The 11117-nt window shown below is 32.0% G+C and overlaps 1 pseudogene; it reads left to right on the forward strand.

The window, feature by feature from the left end:
• Positions 1 to 941: 941 nt before the first annotated feature.
• Positions 942 to 1832, forward strand: LOC139887743 (beta-carotene isomerase D27, chloroplastic-like; annotated as a pseudogene).
• Positions 1833 to 11117: the final 9285 nt, after the last annotated feature.

Genomic DNA, 11117 nt, shown 5'->3' on the forward strand with positions numbered 1-11117 from the left:
ACTCCCTCCATCCCACCAGAAGTGTCCACTTTGAATTTTCCAGTCTTCCTTATTCAACTTTGATTTTAGATATTTTTATTAGTGTTATGTAATATTTGATGAAAGTTATATCAATGAAAACATAATAAAAATTCAATCCATTCATATAATTTTCATCAAATATTATATAACAAGAACATAAATATTTATAGTCAAAGTTGACAAATAAAGACTGTCAAAAGTCAAAGTGGACACTTCTGGTGGGACGGAGGTAGCATATCGTTAAATGTTTGTATTAAAGAGTATTTACTATAAGAGACACTATATATTTTGCTTGAATTTTTTGGCTCCCTCAACGTTACTGTTCAAGCTCCGTCACTGAGTAGCAGCTTTGTCATAGTTAAAAAGAAGAAAAATATTGGATAATGCTTTTACTTAACGATGAAATTGTATAATGAGATAAATTAAAAAGGGGGATAAGTGGAATTTGTAAACTATAAATGAGGAAAAATAGGAGTTGACACATGTGTGATGTGTTGACACATTTTTATGAGAAGTAAAAATGTAATTGGATTCTGGTTGTTTTTTTTTTTTTTTTTTTTTTGTAGCATTCTTGCTAATAAACAATCGTGCTTCACGCTATATGGAGAGGAAAATCAAATATACTGGTGAGTCGGAGAGGAAAGTGCGAACCCTTTAAAACGAAGCAACAACGTTGTGTTATTGACTCTTATAAGGTATGTTATCGTTTGATCTTATATTGCCTCCTATAAGGTATTCACTAAAATGTTCAACTGTAATTATGTTATGTTTATTGTAGAGTTAAAAACCAAAGTAAAGTATGTTTGCTACAATTTGTCGAATACTGCTCAATATGGTAATTTAGGAAATGGCAGGTATATGTGCTTATATTGTGTTGATTTTATTGTGATTTTAGGTCATAATCAATTATATTGTTCTAAATGTATCGCAAAGTAAGTTTTTGAGCTGCTCATTAGGCAAATATCAATCGACGTTTTGCTTCGATTTTCAAGTTGGTACCATTTCGTTTCATTATTTTTCTTTCGATAAGATCATACAAACAACAATATCGAACATAAAGCTAAAGCTAAAGCTGACCTTCACAAATGTTGTTCACCACTGAAAGAACACAACCAACATTACAGTTTCAGTTTCATACGGTGCGGGATAGCAGAACCATCAGGACTCTGGACAACCGGCACCAATGGGTCAGAAAATAAAATATAATGATGGAGTTTTTGACAAGGTATTCATGAGTTTATTTGCTAGAAAAATGGAGAAGTTTTCAGGTAAACCAAATAAAGAAATAGATGGTAAGAAAAAAAAAGGATTGTTCGATTATGATTATGAAAGTTTTGTTCATGTGTCGAGATGAGTTATGTAAGGGAGAAATTGTATACAACAACAAGAAGTTGTAAGGTAGGCCCTTCTTTCCATGCTTCCTCCCGGTCAGGTACCCATGTCCCGGCCCTCTCATTTTGCAACCTTTACACTTTGCTACTAATGTACGTGTTATGTGATGTTATTATTGATTACTTAATATGCAGTTCAAGAAATTGTTTCCACCTACAAAATGGGCAGCGGAGTTTAATGCAGCGCTAACAGTCCCTTTCTTCCATTGGTTGGTTGGTTGGTCCGTCTGAGGTACTAATCTTTTCTCTCAACTTGAATTTATATTGCTTTTGAATATAAACATAAACATCATTAACCATTAATTAAATTATAATCGGTATAAGTAGGTTATGTTGTAGGTTGGTAGAAGTAGAAGTAAATTGAGTAAAGCAAAGAAGTGGGGTGTTCATATCAAGAAATGCAGGTACTTTTTAGATTGATGTGTCATGTAAAAAATGAACGGCTTTGGATCAGAATAGGTAATTCAAGTAGGGGTCGGGCTGACCCGAAACATTTTTGGTTCATAAATTATATAATTCTTCAATGAACAGAACATTTAATTATTCCAAGTAATATATATATATATATATATATATATATATATATATATATATATATATATATATATATATATATATATATATATATATATATATATATATATATAGGGGCATGATCAATGGGGAAAGAACCAATCGGGGAGAAGCGGGGGAAGCAAAAAAAAAAATTCGTTTTTGGAAAAAACATTGTTCACGAACATTATAGATTGGATGAAAATATGAACATTTAGAAAAGACACTTCGTAATGAATGTTATTATTTTGGCGGGAAAACGATTGACAAAAATAACATTCAAGATAATATTGTTCGTGAAGAATGTTAACGTTTTTTTTCTTCATGTTTTATGAAGTAAAATTTAGCCCGATTTAGAGTTTAGGGTTTAGGGTTTAGGCTTTGGTGTTTTGGTTTTATGGAATAAACCCAAAACACCAAAGCCTAAACCCTAAACCCTAAACCCTAAACTCTAAATCGGGCTAAATTTTACTTCATAAAACATGAAGAAAAAAAACGTTAACATTCTTCACGAACAATTGGTGTTTTGGGTTTATTCCATAAAACCAAAACACCAAACTCTAAACCTTAAACTCTAAACTCTAAACCCTAAACCGTTCGTGTTAAAAAACTCAATCTAAACCCTAAATCTAAACCCTAAACCCTAAATTTCTAAACCATAATATCTAAACCCTATAAACCCTAATATCTAAACCCTAATATTCAAACCCTAATATCTAAAACCTCAAAATACGCTCGAAAAACACGATAATTGTTATATATTACTTCTTCGAGCGTTTTTCCGCCAAAATAAAAACATTTATCACAAAGTGTCTTTATTAAATGTTCATATTTTCATCCAATCTATAATGTTCGTGAACAAAGTTTTTTCAAAAAACGAAAAAAAAAAATTGCTTCCCCCCGATTGGTTACTTCCCTCTTGATCCTACAACTATATATATATATATATATATATATATATATATATATATATATATATATATATATATATATATATATATATATATATATATATATATATATATGGGCAGGATCAATGGGGAAGTAACCAATCGGGGGGAAGCGGGGGAAGCAAAAAAAAAAAAAATTCGTTTTTTGAAAAAACATTGTTCACGAACATTATAGATTGGATGAAAATATGAACATTTAGAAAAGACACTTCGTAATGAATGTTATTATTTTGGCGGGAAAACGATTGACAAAAATAACATTCAAGATAATATTGTTCGTGAAGAATGTTAACGTTTTTTTTTTCTTCATGTTTTGTGAAGTAAAATTTAGCCCGATTTAGAGTTTAGGGTTTAGGGTTTAGGCTTTGGTGTTTTGGGTTTATTCCATAAAACCAAAACACCAAACCCTAAATCCTAAACTCTAAACTCTAAACCCTAAATCGTTCGTGTTAAAAAACTCAATCTAAACCCTAAATCTAAACCCTAAACCCTAAATTTCTAAACCATAATATCTAAACCCTATAAACCCTAATATCTAAACCCTAATATTCAAACCCTAATATCTAAAACCTCAAAATACGCTCGAAAAACACGATAATTGTTATATATTACTTCTTCGAGCGTTTTTCCGCCAAAATAAAAACATTTATCACAAAGTGTCTTTATTAAATGTTCATATTTTCATCCAATCTATAATGTTCGTGAACAAAGTTTTTTCAAAAAACGAAAAAAAAAAAATTGCTTCCCTCCGATTGGTTACTTCCCTCTTGATCCTACAACTATATATATATATATATATATATATATATATATATATATATATATATATATATATATATATATATATATATATATATATATATATATATATATGGGCAGGATCAATGGGGAAGTAACCAATCGGGGGGAAGCGGGGGAAGCAAAAAAAAAAATTCGTTTTTTGAAAAAACATTGTTCACGAACATTATAGATTGGATGAAAATATGAACATTTAGAAAAGACATTTCGTAATGAATGTTATTATTTTGGCGGGAAAACGATTGACAACAATAACATTCAAGATAATATTGTTCGTGAAGAATGTTAACGTTTTTTTTCTTCATGTTTTGTGAAGTAAAATTTAGCCCGATTTAGAGTTTAGGGTTTAGGCTTTGGTGTTTTGGGTTTATTCCATAAACCCAAAACACCAAACCCTAAACCCTAAACTCTAAACTCTAAACCCTAAACCGTTCGTGTTAAAAAACTCAATCTAAACCCTAAATCTAAACCCTAAACCCTAAATTTCTAAACCATAATATCTAAACCCTATAAACCCTAATATCTAAACCCTAATATTCAAACCCTAATATCTAAAACCTCAAAATATGCTCGAAAAACACGATAATTGTTATATATTACTTCTTCGAGCGTTTTTCCGCCAAAATAAAAACATTTATCACAAAGTGTCTTTATTAAATGTTCATATTTTCATCCAATCTATAATGTTCGTGAACAAAGTTTTTTCAAAAAACGAAAAAAAAAAAAAATTTTGCTTCCCCCGTTCCCCCCGAATGGTTACTTCCCTCTTGATCCTACCACTATATATATATATATATATATATATATATATATATATATATATATATATATATATATATATATATATATATATATATGGTTCGGACAATTGACTCATTTTTTAAGCGTTCAACCTGTTTCCATTTTACCTGCTTCTTTATTTATCAGTTTGATCTATTAAAAGATAAAACACGACCTCTATTGAATAATTCCTCAGTTATGTTTAAGAACAAGAATTGAGGGTTCGCGCGTTGCTGCTCTAAGGTTTATGCGATTTTAACGATAGCTAGCAATTTGCACGACACATTTGACATGCCAGTTTTGGGGCATACAAACTACAACGAAAAACAATTATATCCTACGCAACCGATAGTCATTCGTCATTCATCAAGAAAGTAACAAACATCCCATCTTGAAATTCGATTCGTTGCGAACATCTAACTTTAAAATAATTCGACGTACTATCATCTACAATATCATCATCTTCTGCAATTTTATTAACCAAACCAAAAAACCATGTTCTTCCTAAACGCTGCAAATTAGGAGCCGAGTCTGGTTTCCCATCAGATATAATTAGCAAATCGCCTGGTAACGTTCGATATGGTTCTTTACCACGTTCACTAAAGCAAACTGTGATTTTAAGATTATGCTGGATGTCAACATATAAATTTTTGTTATTCGGTTATATGCTTAAAATCATTTTGAACGCCTTTTATTCCAAAAATTGAAATTGAATTCATGTTATCAAGTTCTTATTGATTGATGATACAAACATCCTGCTGCACAGACGATGATGGTGCATTATCAACTCTTCGCGTAGGAAATGTTCTTCATCGTTTTATTGTATATTTATGCCAATAAAAACGTGGTAAAGTACACTAGGCACAGCTTGTAAATGCTCAGTTGATCATTGCACCAATTATTATCATTTATCAGGCACTTTAAGCATAAAATACAACATGCCAAATTCCTGAATATTGCAATTCTAACATAAAACAGATCGCAAACAACACCATCTTTTTACAGCTCATCTCTGCTAATTTCGTCTATTTTAATCTCGGTGTAAGATGCAAAAGCTTTGATAATTGACTCATACACCTTAATCCCTTTCAAGTACTCTTCCTTGTTTAAAAACTACAATAAAAAAAGAACTCCATAAGGCTAAGGATGCTGCACTGCTGTCAACCCATTAAGATAAGGGATGGAAACTTTGCACTATTACATGGAAAGTGCATTGAATTTGATAATCTACAAACCTAAAGGCAAAACTACATAGTACTTACCTCAAGTAGTGTCTAGATCTAATTTTGTCATGAAGAATATGCACGGGGAATAAATTACAAAGTTAAGCAATTAGCAAGATTTCAGATCAATCAGTGTGTGTAATTCTAATCTTTGCTTCCTTTTTCCTTCTCTATTTCGTGTGTGGCAAGGGCAGGGTGTGTGCAACAGATACGGGTGACAATTTCAACCCACACATTCCAGCTAAGAAGTTAACCAAAATGGGTTAATGTTTGTCAAAATGCAAATTTTAGTGTAACCTACCTACTAAATAAACTTATGTAAATATCATATACAGACATTATATTACTAGTGTTGGGCAAAGCAATATTTAGTTTCGGTAATACGTACTTATTTAACAAAATTTAAAATAATGGGACAAAAACGTTTCGGGTTAATGTTCAAGTGAACGGGTGTATGCAACAATGGAAATCAAAATAGATTAATATTCATATATTATTTCAGATCATTGGCATCTTAGTTACCTTGTTTCTTTTGATATTTATTCCATCAAAGTTTAAATTGTCGTATACTATGAACAACTTACCATCTGAATTGAACATGCCTGAACCATGAGAAATAGGCGATCGGCACACTGTTTCATTATGAATCGAGGATCGAGCTAATGGTCTACACATTTGACCTGCAATTATAAAATATAAAATAAAAAAACAAAACACATCAACGAGAAACTTGTTTAAGAGAAGTACTTTAGGCAAATTATAGACAAAGCATACTAACATATACTCCGTACTAAATAGCACGTTGCTAAATAGTAAAAAAAAAAAAAAAAAAAAAAAAACATAAGTTACAACACAATTAAATCGAAAATAACAATGAACAAAAAACAGAAAACGTACCTGATAACCAAAGATACTGTGGCTGAGAAAATATCCTGGAAAAAAGAAAACACAATCGAAGAAAACAAAAAGACGTCAATCTTCATACCAATAAAAAAAAGACCCCAAACCACTCAATAAACAAAAGAAGAAAGCAAACCGAAAAAAACCATTATGTGTTTAAAAATGTCGTTTTTACGATGTAATCATCTGCTAGTTTTTAACGATTGCAATCTAAAACCATTATTAATAAATTCAGTGACAACAAAATATTATATAACTATCATTTTAAAATCAATATTAAGAACCAAAACGATAAATTACCTCTTTGAGTTCCTCCATTCGCTAGAAACATCGACAACCGAAAACAACTTCAAGACTTCCAATAACGTCATCAATAACAACTAAAAAGACCATTTTTTATAATACCAGGACACATCCAACACCTGCAAGTATAAAACTTTTCAAATCTTCTCATCTGCACATATGCACCATCATACACCCTTGGGAAATCAGATGGCCTGCACATCAAAAAGCAGTAGTGAAACTTAACAATTTCCGAAACGTGACAGAATCTTTGCATACAAACCATAATGAATTTAAATAAGAGGTGTGGAAATAGCACTAAACAAAGTTACCTAATCACAAAAAAGATAGAATGGGTGTTCGATGGTTAAAGGACCCGTGAAGTCACGAGTTTGTTGAAGGAAAACTATTGAATAATATGTCAAAGTTGACAACTGTTGTCAAAACAACATGAATAATATGTCAAAGTTGACAAATGTTGTCAAAACAACATCTGGATGTTATATTAATGAAGAGTTTCATCATATACATACTGCAAATCTGCACATATCAAACACGGAATTTATTATTTATTCATTCATTTATTATAAGAAACATAAATATAAATATTAGTAGCAAATAGAAGAGTTTCCATGTGGTTTAAAATGATGTCAACTGTGAAGTGTGCCAAGTTATCCTGCAAAATTGTATACTTCATCTTCATGCTTCAAATCTTAAATATAAAAACAAAGCTTAAATATTAAAAACGAACCTTAAAAGAGTAACTATTAAAAATATGCGGTAAATAAGATACCATATATTACTAATATAATAAAACGGACCTTAAAAGAGTAACTATTAAAAATGTGAATTAGTAACAATCTATACTTGTTGAGTGATTCATGAAAGAACTATTCTCAAAGACACAATACATTAGGGGTAAATAGTCAGTCTAATATTCAAAGTACTCTTTCACACTACTAGAAAAGTATAAATTGGGGACGACCTTTTTCGGGACGACATAATGTCGTCCCCAAAAATAAGGAAAACGACAAAAAATGGGCCAGCTTTTTCTGAGACGTTTGACCAGTTTTTTGGGGACGACATTTAGGGACGACATGTCGTCCCCAAAGAAATTACCATTTTTCATTTATTTTTTTGGTAAAAAACTGGCTCCAAAAAGCAAAAAAAATCCCGCCAAACTTTTGGGGACGACATGTCGTCCCTAAATGTCGTCCCCAAAAAAAGAATTATATTTAATTGTTTTTTTGGCGCAGAAATATTTGGCTCCAAAGGTGGGAAAATTTCGTGCTATTTTTTGGGGACGACACGTCGTCTCTAAAAACTTTTGGGGATGACATTTGTGGCGCCTTTTGTGGCGCACCAGCGCCACTAAAGGTCAAACGAAAAAAGGTTGAATTCAACTAGTAATATTATTTTCTAGTATAAGTATTGCGTCACACACTATCATACTATATGGTTGTCCATTTTTATTTATTTTTTTATTAACGATCCGTCAAAAATTATTATTATTAATATTACTAGTTGTTTTTTTACTTTAATTTTTTATTTACTATATATTCAATTTCAATTGTGGATTTATCATTTCTCATATGATGGTTATTTGTTAGGAAGTGGTACAAGTGATAGTTACTTGTAGATTGTAGACAAATACGAAAATCTGAAAGACAGAAATTGTGTATGTTGGCACTTCATCACGAATGTTCATTCATACATGCATGAATTATGAATAACATAACGTTTACAATAAAACTTACACGTTGGTATCTTATTAAGAAAATTGGACAAAACTTTGTCCCACATTAAACCAACTTGCACTACAGTAGTACTAATATATTACAACAATTAGAGTTTTAATAATAATAATAATAATAATAATAATAATAATAATAATTAGTTCCACCAATAATAATAATATATATCTGTTATGTAATATATATATAATGGTGATGCAGGGGAGAATAATCAGAGAAGAAGTAGGTGTACTTGTGTACTTTAAGTTTATACTTTGAACTCAACTCCTCCTTTATGTTTTGAAAGATACTCGCTATCAACCCTACACAATTATCTTTTATCATTTCCAAAATTAGAATACGTAGAACGGAGTATGAAACAAATACATGATGGATATTAGATTATTAATTTTATTAACTCAGTAAATTGTTAACATGAATATGCTTATTGGTCTTAACGTGAAAATGATGAAGTTCACTTGATTTGTGTAGTTTATATGACGATTGATAAGAATTGGATTGGATTACGAAATCGAGTTAGTAGTGAGTTTCTTACTGGTCTTAACGCGTTTATTGCGAGGTGTGAAAACCATTTAAATGATATTGGTAAATGTCAGTGCCCGTGTATTACGTGTGGTAATACGAGAAGACATACACCTCGTGAAATTTACCAACATATTATACGCAATGGGTTTGAACCTTCTTATAAGATTTGGCGGCATCACGGTGAAGAATTACCACCGCCGCCAGTAGTACACAACACACCAGATCCCCTTAGAAATTTCTTGCACGATGTTCAAGGGGAAACGATTTTAGAATTCACCGAGGAAGGATCGAATGACGATGAGACTATGAATGACACGATCGAAACTCCGAGTGCAGGTCTGGAGGATTTAATTGACGCCACCCAAACCGAGCTATATCCTGGTTCCAGACACGAATTTTATTGTGATTACGAGAGACTCAGTTACAAACACGAATTTTATAATGAAAGCCATACTTATCTGGACCATCAACGATTATCCTGCCCGTAGTAGTTTATCAGGTTGGAGTGGCCAAGGTTATAAAGCATGCTCTATATGTAACGAGGACACTCCTGCAATGCGTGTGCAAAACAAAATTGTTTACGTAAGTAATAGACAGAACCTTGAAATGAATCACCCTTACAGACAAAGCTTAGAATTCAATGGTAAGGTTGATAAAACCAAAAAACCTAGAAAGTTCAACTATAAGTATATTGAAGAACAACTCAATTCGTTGTTGCCAGTTGGTAATCCCGGGAAAAATCATAAAAATGTTGGTGGAAAAAGAAAACGTCCCCCTAATTGTCCGCACAACTGGACTAAAATTTCTATTTTCCGGGAACTTGAGTATTGGAAACATCTTCCACTGCAACACAATCTATAATTAATTGAATTTTAATGAAATATATAATTATTAATTATTTATAATTAATTGTTAGACCATTGGGTCCGTTTTATGACCAGGGTCCCGAAACAGGTTATATTATTTAATTATGACATCGTATGCTTTGCTGAATTAAATACGAAAGATATCTGATAACAGATAAATACCCGTGTATTATCGGGAATGGGTTTAAAACCCATTTAATTAAGTAAAACTGCTCGTGGTTTTTGTGGTTCCAGTACATTGTTTTATTTTCTTTTTATCTAGATCAAATAAAAACACACACATCACAAACACTAAAGCCTAGCCAAAATTGTTGATGATGAAGATGTAATTGAAGATTAAATTGTGGGTTTGTTCATCTCTCTCCCTCTCGTCTCTGTCACGCACCACTCGCCATCACCATTGAAAGACCTAGTTTTTATTGTTGAAGAGGATGATAAAATTGAAAGCTTTCAATCATGATTCGTGCTTCCTTTAACATCTAGCATCAAGGTTTGTCTTTAATTTATGCTTAATCTATGTTTATTTAGGGTTTTACTATTTGTTATTAAATGATGCAAATGGGTGCTTGAATCTTTTGATTTTGGTGATGAAATTGCTTGATAAATGTTAGATTTAAGTTGAATAATTGCTAGCAAATAATTTTGGGTTTGAATATAGCTAAAAAAAATTGGTGTACCATGGGAGTGGACAGCAGCTTTTAGCTGCTACTGCTGCTGTTCGGTGGGCTGCCACCACTGCCACCACGGCTGCCCGCGGCAGCTGGTGGCCAGTGGTGGCGGTTGACGGATGGTGGCGGTGTTTGTCGATTTTTGGTACGCGAGATGGTTCGGGTTACCCGTTTGGACCCCGAATCGTTCGTGTTAATTTAGTAGTGATTGGTTTCGTCGTTTTTAGACTATGACCCATTTTTCTAGTTATAATTGGATTGTAAATGGTATAAGTATGTAAATAGTGTGGATTGCTGACTTTTAACTCGTGACCATAATGGTGAGTTAAATTTGGGTTATAAATTATATAAGTGGACTTTTTATACGGAATGCTCGGTTGGTAGTGACCCGAAACCCGTGGCCATAA

This window comes from Rutidosis leptorrhynchoides, chromosome 2 (genome assembly GCF_046630445.1).
Source record: "Rutidosis leptorrhynchoides isolate AG116_Rl617_1_P2 chromosome 2, CSIRO_AGI_Rlap_v1, whole genome shotgun sequence".
In the NCBI taxonomy this organism is placed as follows: domain Eukaryota; kingdom Viridiplantae; phylum Streptophyta; class Magnoliopsida; order Asterales; family Asteraceae; genus Rutidosis; species Rutidosis leptorrhynchoides.